The sequence below is a fragment of the Crinia signifera genome, chromosome 3 (genome assembly GCF_055691185.1).
Source record: "Crinia signifera chromosome 3, ASM5569118v1, whole genome shotgun sequence".
In the NCBI taxonomy this organism is placed as follows: Eukaryota; Metazoa; Chordata; class Amphibia; order Anura; family Myobatrachidae; genus Crinia; species Crinia signifera.
In genome coordinates this window covers 335392820-335402297 of record NC_139219.1, presented here as the reverse complement: position 1 = coordinate 335402297, position 9478 = coordinate 335392820, and the positions used below count along the sequence as shown (strand labels likewise).

General features: G+C 41.5%; 21 non-coding genes across 21 annotated transcripts; all 21 read right to left on the bottom strand.

Moving 5' to 3' along the window:
* Positions 1–300: 300 nt before the first annotated feature.
* On the bottom strand, positions 301–373 carry TRNAV-AAC (transfer RNA valine (anticodon AAC)). The gene has a single exon. It is a non-coding gene; the product is annotated as a tRNA-Val (tRNA).
* Positions 374–574: 201 nt separating this feature from the next.
* Positions 575–647, bottom strand: TRNAV-AAC (transfer RNA valine (anticodon AAC)). The gene has a single exon. It is a non-coding gene; the product is annotated as a tRNA-Val (tRNA).
* Positions 648–737: 90 nt separating this feature from the next.
* On the bottom strand, positions 738–810 carry TRNAV-UAC (transfer RNA valine (anticodon UAC)). Its single transcript has one exon. It is a non-coding gene; the product is annotated as a tRNA-Val (tRNA).
* A 964-nt stretch (positions 811–1774) lies between these two features.
* On the bottom strand, positions 1775–1847 carry TRNAA-UGC (transfer RNA alanine (anticodon UGC)). The gene has a single exon. It is a non-coding gene; the product is annotated as a tRNA-Ala (tRNA).
* A 690-nt stretch (positions 1848–2537) lies between these two features.
* TRNAV-AAC (transfer RNA valine (anticodon AAC)) lies at positions 2538–2610 on the bottom strand. The gene has a single exon. It is a non-coding gene; the product is annotated as a tRNA-Val (tRNA).
* Positions 2611–2811: 201 nt separating this feature from the next.
* Positions 2812–2884, bottom strand: TRNAV-AAC (transfer RNA valine (anticodon AAC)). The gene has a single exon. It is a non-coding gene; the product is annotated as a tRNA-Val (tRNA).
* A 90-nt stretch (positions 2885–2974) lies between these two features.
* Positions 2975–3047, bottom strand: TRNAV-UAC (transfer RNA valine (anticodon UAC)). The gene has a single exon. It is a non-coding gene; the product is annotated as a tRNA-Val (tRNA).
* Positions 3048–4011: 964 nt separating this feature from the next.
* TRNAA-UGC (transfer RNA alanine (anticodon UGC)) lies at positions 4012–4084 on the bottom strand. The gene has a single exon. It is a non-coding gene; the product is annotated as a tRNA-Ala (tRNA).
* A 690-nt stretch (positions 4085–4774) lies between these two features.
* Positions 4775–4847, bottom strand: TRNAV-AAC (transfer RNA valine (anticodon AAC)). The gene has a single exon. It is a non-coding gene; the product is annotated as a tRNA-Val (tRNA).
* A 201-nt stretch (positions 4848–5048) lies between these two features.
* TRNAV-AAC (transfer RNA valine (anticodon AAC)) lies at positions 5049–5121 on the bottom strand. Its single transcript has one exon. It is a non-coding gene; the product is annotated as a tRNA-Val (tRNA).
* A 90-nt stretch (positions 5122–5211) lies between these two features.
* TRNAV-UAC (transfer RNA valine (anticodon UAC)) lies at positions 5212–5284 on the bottom strand. Its single transcript has one exon. It is a non-coding gene; the product is annotated as a tRNA-Val (tRNA).
* Positions 5285–6629: 1345 nt separating this feature from the next.
* TRNAV-AAC (transfer RNA valine (anticodon AAC)) lies at positions 6630–6702 on the bottom strand. The gene has a single exon. It is a non-coding gene; the product is annotated as a tRNA-Val (tRNA).
* Positions 6703–6903: 201 nt separating this feature from the next.
* Positions 6904–6976, bottom strand: TRNAV-CAC (transfer RNA valine (anticodon CAC)). The gene has a single exon. It is a non-coding gene; the product is annotated as a tRNA-Val (tRNA).
* A 90-nt stretch (positions 6977–7066) lies between these two features.
* TRNAV-UAC (transfer RNA valine (anticodon UAC)) lies at positions 7067–7139 on the bottom strand. Its single transcript has one exon. It is a non-coding gene; the product is annotated as a tRNA-Val (tRNA).
* A 253-nt stretch (positions 7140–7392) lies between these two features.
* Positions 7393–7465, bottom strand: TRNAV-CAC (transfer RNA valine (anticodon CAC)). Its single transcript has one exon. It is a non-coding gene; the product is annotated as a tRNA-Val (tRNA).
* A 90-nt stretch (positions 7466–7555) lies between these two features.
* Positions 7556–7628, bottom strand: TRNAV-AAC (transfer RNA valine (anticodon AAC)). Its single transcript has one exon. It is a non-coding gene; the product is annotated as a tRNA-Val (tRNA).
* A 253-nt stretch (positions 7629–7881) lies between these two features.
* On the bottom strand, positions 7882–7954 carry TRNAV-AAC (transfer RNA valine (anticodon AAC)). Its single transcript has one exon. It is a non-coding gene; the product is annotated as a tRNA-Val (tRNA).
* Positions 7955–8370: 416 nt separating this feature from the next.
* On the bottom strand, positions 8371–8443 carry TRNAV-AAC (transfer RNA valine (anticodon AAC)). Its single transcript has one exon. It is a non-coding gene; the product is annotated as a tRNA-Val (tRNA).
* A 201-nt stretch (positions 8444–8644) lies between these two features.
* Positions 8645–8717, bottom strand: TRNAV-CAC (transfer RNA valine (anticodon CAC)). The gene has a single exon. It is a non-coding gene; the product is annotated as a tRNA-Val (tRNA).
* Positions 8718–8807: 90 nt separating this feature from the next.
* On the bottom strand, positions 8808–8880 carry TRNAV-CAC (transfer RNA valine (anticodon CAC)). The gene has a single exon. It is a non-coding gene; the product is annotated as a tRNA-Val (tRNA).
* A 253-nt stretch (positions 8881–9133) lies between these two features.
* Positions 9134–9206, bottom strand: TRNAV-GAC (transfer RNA valine (anticodon GAC)). The gene has a single exon. It is a non-coding gene; the product is annotated as a tRNA-Val (tRNA).
* Positions 9207–9478: the final 272 nt, after the last annotated feature.

Here is a 9478-nt window from a genome sequence, read left to right as displayed (position 1 = left end):
ACCTTTCGCGTGTAAGGCGAACGTGATAACCACTACACTACAAAAACGTCTTAGAAACTAAGCCAGACACCATCCAATGTAGGAGGCACTTTCTAAAAAAAGAGCCATTGCATGAAAATGCTTAGCTAAAAATCCATTGTTTCTGCCCAGTTTCGAACTGGGGACCTTTCGCGTGTGAGGCGAACTTGATAACCACTATACTACAGAAACTTCTCAGAAACTATACTAGACACCAACCAATGTAGGAGGCACTGTCTAAAAAAAGGGCCATTGCATTAAAATGCTTAGCTAAAAATCCATTGTTTCTGCCCAGTTTCGAACTGGGGACCTTTCGCGTGTTAGGCGAACGTGATAACCACTACACTACAGAAACTTCTCGGAAACTATACCAGACACCAACCAATGTAGGAGGCACTTTCTAAAAACAGAGTCATTGAAGAAAAATGCTTAGGTTAAAAACACTTGTTTCTGCCCAGTTTCTACCGTCTTAGAAACTAAGCCAGACACCATCCAATGTAGGAGGCACTGTCTAAAAAAAGGGCCATTGCATTAAAATGCTTAGCTAAAAATCCATTGTTTCTGCCCAGTTTCGAACTGGGGACCTTTCGCGTGTTAGGCGAACGTGATAACCACTACACTACAGAAACTTCTCAGAAACTATACCAGACACCAACCAATGTAGGAGGCACTTTCTAAAAACAGAGTCATTGAAGAAAAATGCTTAGGTTAAAAACACTTGTTTCTGCCCAGTTTCGAACTGAGGACCTTTCGCGTGTAAGGCGAACGTGATAACCACTACACTACAGAAACGTCTTAGAAACTAAGCCAGACACCATCCAATGTAGGAGGCACTTTCTAAAAAATGAGTCATTGCATGAAAATGCTTAGCTAAAAATCCATTGTTTCTTCCCAGTTTCGAACTGGGGACCTTTCGCGTGTGAGGCGAACGTGATAACCACTACACTACAGAAACTTCTCAGAAACTATTATAGACACCAACCAATGTAGGAGGCACTGTCTAAAAAAAGGGCCATTGCATTAAAATGCTTAGCTAAAAATACATTGTTTCTGCCCAGTTTCAAACTGGGGACCTTTCGCGTGTTAGGCGAACGTGATAACTACTACACTACAGAAACTTCTCGGAAACTATACCAGACACCAACCAATGTAGGAGGCACTTTCTAAAAACAGAGTCATTGAAGAAAAATGCTTAGGTTAAAAACACTTGTTTCTGCCCAGTTTCTACCGTCTTAGAAACTAAGCCAGACACCATCCAATGTAGGAGGCACTGTCTAAAAAAAGGGCCATTGCATTAAAATGCTTAGCTAAAAATGCATTATTTCTGCCCCGTTTCGAACCGGGGACCTTTCGCGTGTTAGGCGAACGTGATAACCACTACACTACAGAAACTTCTCGGAAACTATACCAGACACCAACAAATGTAGGAGGCACTTTCTAAAAACAGAGTCATTGAAGAAAAATGCTTAGGTTAAAAACGCTTGTTTCTGCCCAGTTTCGAACTGGGGACCTTTCGCGTGTTAGGCGAACGTGATAACCACTACACAACAGAAACTTCCCGGAAACTATACCAGACACCAACCGATGTAGGAGGCACTTTCTAAAAACAGAGTCATTGAAGAAAAATGCTTAGGTTAAAAACACTTGTTTCTGCCCAGTTTCTACCGTCTTAGAAACTAAGCCAGACACCAACCAATGTAGGAGGCACTTTCTAAAAACAGAGTCATTGAAGAAAAATGCTTAGGTTAAAAACACTTGTTTCTGCCCAGTTTCGAACTGAGGACCTTTTGCGTGCAAGGCGAACGTGATAACCACTACACTACAAAAACGTCTTAGAAGCTAAGCCAGACACCATCCAATGTAGGAGGCACTTTCTAAAAAAAGAGCCATTGCATGAAAATGCTTAGCTAAAAATCCATTGTTTCTGCCCAGTTTCGAACTTGGGACCTTTCGCGAGTTAGGTGAATGTGATAACCACTACACTACAGAAACTTCTCGGAAACTATACCAGACACCAACCAATGTAGGAGGCACTTTCTAAAAACAGAGTCATTGAAGAAAAATGCTTAGGTTAAAAACACTTGTTTCTGCCCAGTTTCTACCGTCTTAGAAACTAAGCCAGACACCAACCAATGTAGGAGGCACTTTCTAAAAACAGAGTCATTGAAGAAAAATGCTTAGGTTAAAAACACTTGTTTCTGCCCAGTTTCGAACTGAGGACCTTTCGCGTGTAAGGCGAACGTGATAACCACTACACTACAAAAACGTCTTAGAAACTAAGCCAGACACCATCCAATGTAGGAGGCACTTTCTAAAAAAAGAGCCATTGCATGAAAATGCTTAGCTAAAAATCCATTGTTTCTGCCCAGTTTCGAACTGGGGACCTTTCGCGTGTGAGGCGAACTTGATAACCACTATACTACAGAAACTTCTCAGAAACTATACTAGACACCAACCAATGTAGGAGGCACTGTCTAAAAAAAGGGCCATTGCATTAAAATGCTTAGCTAAAAATCCATTGTTTCTGCCCAGTTTCGAACTGGGGACCTTTCGCGTGTTAGGCGAACGTGATAACCACTACACTACAGAAACTTCTCGGAAACTATACCAGACACCAACCAATGTAGGAGGCACTTTCTAAAAACAGAGTCATTGAAGAAAAATGCTTAGGTTAAAAACACTTGTTTCTGCCCAGTTTCTACCGTCTTAGAAACTAAGCCAGACACCATCCAATGTAGGAGGCACTGTCTAAAAAAAGGGCCATTGCATTAAAATGCTTAGCTAAAAATCCATTGTTTCTGCCCAGTTTCGAACTGGGGACCTTTCGCGTGTTAGGCGAACGTGATAACCACTACACTACAGAAACTTCTCAGAAACTATACCAGACACCAACCAATGTAGGAGGCACTTTCTAAAAACAGAGTCATTGAAGAAAAATGCTTAGGTTAAAAACACTTGTTTCTGCCCAGTTTCGAACTGAGGACCTTTCGCGTGTAAGGCGAACGTGATAACCACTACACTACAGAAACGTCTTAGAAACTAAGCCAGACACCATCCAATGTAGGAGGCACTTTCTAAAAAATGAGTCATTGCATGAAAATGCTTAGCTAAAAATCCATTGTTTCTTCCCAGTTTCGAACTGGGGACCTTTCGCGTGTGAGGCGAACGTGATAACCACTACACTACAGAAACTTCTCAGAAACTATTATAGACACCAACCAATGTAGGAGGCACTGTCTAAAAAAAGGGCCATTGCATTAAAATGCTTAGCTAAAAATACATTGTTTCTGCCCAGTTTCAAACTGGGGACCTTTCGCGTGTTAGGCGAACGTGATAACTACTACACTACAGAAACTTCTCGGAAACTATACCAGACACCAACCAATGTAGGAGGCACTTTCTAAAAACAGAGTCATTGAAGAAAAATGCTTAGGTTAAAAACACTTGTTTCTGCCCAGTTTCTACCGTCTTAGAAACTAAGCCAGACACCATCCAATGTAGGAGGCACTGTCTAAAAAAAGGGCCATTGCATTAAAATGCTTAGCTAAAAATGCATTATTTCTGCCCCGTTTCGAACCGGGGACCTTTCGCGTGTTAGGCGAACGTGATAACCACTACACTACAGAAACTTCTCGGAAACTATACCAGACACCAACAAATGTAGGAGGCACTTTCTAAAAACAGAGTCATTGAAGAAAAATGCTTAGGTTAAAAACGCTTGTTTCTGCCCAGTTTCGAACTGGGGACCTTTCGCGTGTTAGGCGAACGTGATAACCACTACACAACAGAAACTTCCCGGAAACTATACCAGACACCAACCGATGTAGGAGGCACTTTCTAAAAACAGAGTCATTGAAGAAAAATGCTTAGGTTAAAAACACTTGTTTCTGCCCAGTTTCTACCGTCTTAGAAACTAAGCCAGACACCAACCAATGTAGGAGGCACTTTCTAAAAACAGAGTCATTGAAGAAAAATGCTTAGGTTAAAAACACTTGTTTCTGCCCAGTTTCGAACTGAGGACCTTTTGCGTGCAAGGCGAACGTGATAACCACTACACTACAAAAACGTCTTAGAAGCTAAGCCAGACACCATCCAATGTAGGAGGCACTTTCTAAAAAAAGAGCCATTGCATGAAAATGCTTAGCTAAAAATCCATTGTTTCTGCCCAGTTTCGAACTTGGGACCTTTCGCGAGTTAGGTGAATGTGATAACCACTACACTACAGAAACTTCTCGGAAACTATACCAGACACCAACCAATGTAGGAGGCACTTTCTAAAAACAGAGTCATTGAAGAAAAATGCTTAGGTTAAAAACACTTGTTTCTGCCCAGTTTCTACCGTCTTAGAAACTAAGCCAGACACCAACCAATGTAGGAGGCACTTTCTAAAAACAGAGTCATTGAAGAAAAATGCTTAGGTTAAAAACACTTGTTTCTGCCCAGTTTCGAACTGAGGACCTTTCGCGTGTAAGGCGAACGTGATAACCACTACACTACAAAAACGTCTTAGAAACTAAGCCAGACACCATCCAATGTAGGAGGCACTTTCTAAAAAAAGAGCCATTGCATGAAAATGCTTAGCTAAAAATCCATTGTTTCTGCCCAGTTTCGAACTGGGGACCTTTCGCGTGTGAGGCGAACTTGATAACCACTATACTACAGAAACTTCTCAGAAACTATACTAGACACCAACCAATGTAGGAGGCACTGTCTAAAAAAAGGGCCATTGCATTAAAATGCTTAGCTAAAAATCCATTGTTTCTGCCCAGTTTCGAACTGGGGACCTTTCGCGTGTTAGGCGAACGTGATAACCACTACACTACAGAAACTTCTCGGAAACTATACCAGACACCAACCAATGTAGGAGGCACTTTCTAAAAACAGAGTCATTGAAGAAAAATGCTTAGGTTAAAAACACTTGTTTCTGCCCAGTTTCTACCGTCTTAGAAACTAAGCCAGACACCATCCAATGTAGGAGGCACTGTCTAAAAAAAGGGCCATTGCATTAAAATGCTTAGCTAAAAATCCATTGTTTCTGCCCAGTTTCGAACTGGGGACCTTTCGCGTGTTAGGCGAACGTGATAACCACTACACTACAGAAACTTCTCAGAAACTATACCAGACACCAACCAATGTAGGAGGCACTTTCTAAAAACAGAGTCATTGAAGAAAAATGCTTAGGTTAAAAACACTTGTTTCTGCCCAGTTTCGAACTGAGGACCTTTCGCGTGTAAGGCGAACGTGATAACCACTACACTACAGAAACGTCTTAGAAACTAAGCCAGACACCATCCAATGTAGGAGGCACTTTCTAAAAAATGAGTCATTGCATGAAAATGCTTAGCTAAAAATCCATTGTTTCTTCCCAGTTTCGAACTGGGGACCTTTCGCGTGTGAGGCGAACGTGATAACCACTACACTACAGAAACTTCTCAGAAACTATTATAGACACCAACCAATGTAGGAGGCACTGTCTAAAAAAAGGGCCATTGCATTAAAATGCTTAGCTAAAAATACATTGTTTCTGCCCAGTTTCAAACTGGGGACCTTTCGCGTGTTAGGCGAACGTGATAACTACTACACTACAGAAACTTCTCGGAAACTATACCAGACACCAACCAATGTAGGAGGCACTTTCTAAAAACAGAGTCATTGAAGAAAAATGCTTAGGTTAAAAACACTTGTTTCTGCCCAGTTTCTACCATCTTAGAAACTAAGCCAGACACCATCCAATGTAGGAGGCACTGTCTAAAAAAAGGGCCATTGCATTAAAATGCTTAGCTAAAAATGCATTATTTCTGCCCCGTTTCGAACCGGGGACCTTTCGCGTGTTAGGCGAACGTGATAACCACTACACTACAGAAACTTCTCGGAAACTATACCAGACACCAACAAATGTAGGAGGCACTTTCTAAAAACAGAGTCATTGAAGAAAAATGCTTAGGTTAAAAACACTTGTTTCTGCCCAGTTTCTACCGTCTTAGAAACTAAGCCAGACACCATCCAATGTAGGAGGCACTGTCTAAAAAAGGGCCATTGCATTAAAATGCTTAGCTAAAAATCCATTGTTTCTTCCCAGTTTCGAACGGGGGACCTTTCGCGTGTTAGGCGAACGTGATAACCACTACACTACAGAAACTTCTCAGAAACTATTATAGACACCAACCAATGTAGGAGGCACTGTCTAAAAAAAGTCATTGAAGAAAAATGCTTAGGTTAAAAACACTTGTTTCTGCCCAGTTTCTACCGTCTTAGAAACTAAGCCAGACACCATCCAATGTAGGAGGCACTGTCTAAAAAAGGGCCATTGCATTAAAATGCTTAGCTAAAAATCCATTGTTTCTTCCCAGTTTCGAACGGGGGACCTTTCGCGTGTTAGGCGAACGTGATAACCACTACACTACAGAAACTTCTCGGAAACTATACCAGACACCAACCAATGTAGGAGGCACTTTCTAAAAACAGAGTCATTATAGAAAAATGCTTAGGTTAAAAACACTTGTTTCTGCCCAGTTTCTACCGTCTTAGAAACTAAGCCAGACACTATCCAATGTAGGAGGCACTGTCTAAAAAAAGGGCCATTGCATTAAAATGCTTAGCTAAAAATCCATTGTTTCTGCCCAGTTTCGAACTGGGGACCTTTCGCGTGTTAGGCGAACGTGATAACCACTACACTACAGAAACTTCTCGGAAACTATACCAGACACCAACCAATGTAGGAGGCACTTTCTAAAAACAGAGTCATTGAAGAAAAATACTTAGGATAAAAACACTTGTTTCTGCCCAGTTTCTACCGTTTTAGAAACTAAGCCAGACACCATCCAATGTAGGAGGCACTTTCTAAAAAAAGAGCCATTGCATGAAAATGCTTAGCTAAAAATCCATTGTTTCTGCCCAGTTTCGAACTGGGGACCTTTCGCGTGTGAGGCGAACGTGATAACCACTACACTACAGAAACTTCTCAGAATCTATACAAGACACCAACCAATGTAGGAGGCACTTTCATAAAATAGAGCCATTGAAGAAAATTGTTTAGGTTAAAAACACTTGTTTCTGCCCAGTTTCGAACTGGGGACCTTTCGCGTGTAAGGCGAACGTGATAACCACTACACTACAGAAACGTCTTAGAAACTATGCCAGACACCATCCAATGTAGGAGGCACTTTCTAAAAAAAGAGCCATTGCATTAAAATGCTTAGCTAAAAATCCATTGTTTCTGCCCAGTTTCGAACTGGGGACCTTTCGCGTGTTAGGCGAACGTGATAACCACTACACTAAAGAAACTTCTCGGAAACTATACCAGACACCAACCAATGTAGGAGGCACTTTCTAAAAACAGAGTCATTGAAGAAAAATGCTTAGGTTAAAAACACTTGTTTCTGCCCAGTTTCGAACTGGGGACCTTTCGCGTGTGAGGCGAACGTGATAACCACTACACTACAGAAACTTCTCAGAAACTATACTAGACACCAACCAATGTAAGAGGCACTGTCTAAAAAAAGGGCCATTGCATTAAAATGCTTAGCTAAAAATCCATTGTTTCTGCCCAGTTTCGAACTGGGGACCTCTCGCGTGTTAGGCGAACGTGATAACCACTACACTACAGAAACTTCTCGGAAACTATACCAGACACCAACCAATGTAGGAGGCACTTTCTAAAAACAAAGTCATTGAAGAAAAATGATTAGGATAAAAACACTTGTTTCTGCCCAGTTTCGAACTGGGGACCTTTTGCGTGTAAGGCGAACGTGATAACCACTACACTACAGAAACGTCTTAGAAACTACGCTAGACACCATCCAATGTAGGAGGCACTTTCTAAAAAAAGAGCCATTGAATGAAAATGCTTAGCTAAAAATCCATTGTTTCTGCCCAGTTTCGAACTGGGGACCTTTCGCGTGTTAGGCGAACGTGATAACCACTACACTACAGAAACTTCTTAGAAACTAAGCCAGACACCATCCAATGTAGGAGGCACTTTCTAAAAAAAGAGCCATTGCATGAAAATGCTTAGCTAAAAATCCATTGTTTCTGCCCAGTTTCGAACAGGGGACCTTTCGCGTGTGAGGCGAACGTGATAACGACTACACTACAGAAACTTCTCAGAAACTATACTAGACACCAACCAATGTAGGAGGCACTGTCTAAAAAAAGGGCCATTGCATTAAAATGCTTAGCTAAAAATCCATTGTTTCTGCCCAGTTTCGAACTGGGGACCTTTCGCGTGTTAGGCGAACGTGATAACCACTACGCTACAGAAACTTCTCGGAAACTATACCAGACACCAACCAATGTAGGAGGCACTTTCTAAAAAAAGAGCCATTGCATGAAAATGCTTAGCTAAAAACCCATTGTTTCTGCCCAGTTTCGAACTGGGGACCTTTCACGTGTTAGGCGAACGTGATAACCACTACACTACAGAAACTTCTCGGAAACTATACCAGACACCAACCAATGTAGGAGGCACTTTCTAAAAACAGAGTCATTGAAAAAAAATGCTTAGGTTAAAAACACTTGTTTCTGCCCAGTTTCTACCGTCTTAGAAACTAAGCCAGACACCATCCAATGTAGGAGGCACTTTCTAAAAAAAGAGCCATTGCATGAAAATGCTTAGCTAAAAATCCATTATTTCTGCCCAGTTTCGAACTGGGGACCTTTCGCGTGTGAGGCGAACGTGATAACCACTACACTACAGAAACTTCCCAGAAACTATACTAGACACCAACCAATGTAGGAGGCACTTTCTAAAAACAGAGTCATTGAATAAAAATGCTTAGGTTAAAAACACTTGTTTCTGCCCAGTTTCGAACTGGGGACCTTTCGCGTGTGAGGCGAAAGTGATAACCACTACACTACAAAAACGTCTTAGAAACTAAGCCAGACACCATCCAATGAAGGAGGCACTTTCTAAAAAAAGAGCCATTGCATGAAAATGCTTAGCTAAAAATCCATGGTTTCTGCCCAGTTTCGAACTGGGGACCTTTCGCGTGTGAAGCGAATGTGATAACCACTACACTACAGAAACTTCTCAGAAACTATACTAGACACCAACCAATGTAAGAGGCACTGTCTAAAAAAAGGGCCATTGCATTAAAATGCTTAGCTAAAAATCCATTGTTTCTGCCCAGTTTCGAACTGGGGACCTTTCGCGTGTCAGGCGAACGTGATAACCACTACACTACAGAAACTTCTCGGAAACTATACCAGACACCAACCAATGTAGGAGGCACTTTCTAAAAAAAGAGCCATTGCATGAAAATGCTTAGCTAAAAATCCATTGTTTTTGCCCAGTTTCGAACTGGGGACCTTTCACGTGTTAGGCGAACGTGATAACCACTACACTACAGAAACTTCTCGGAAACTATACCAGACACCAACCAATGTGGGAGGCACTTTCTAAAAACAGAGTCATTGAAGAAAAATGCTTAGGTTAAAAACACTTGTTTCTGCCCAGTTTCTA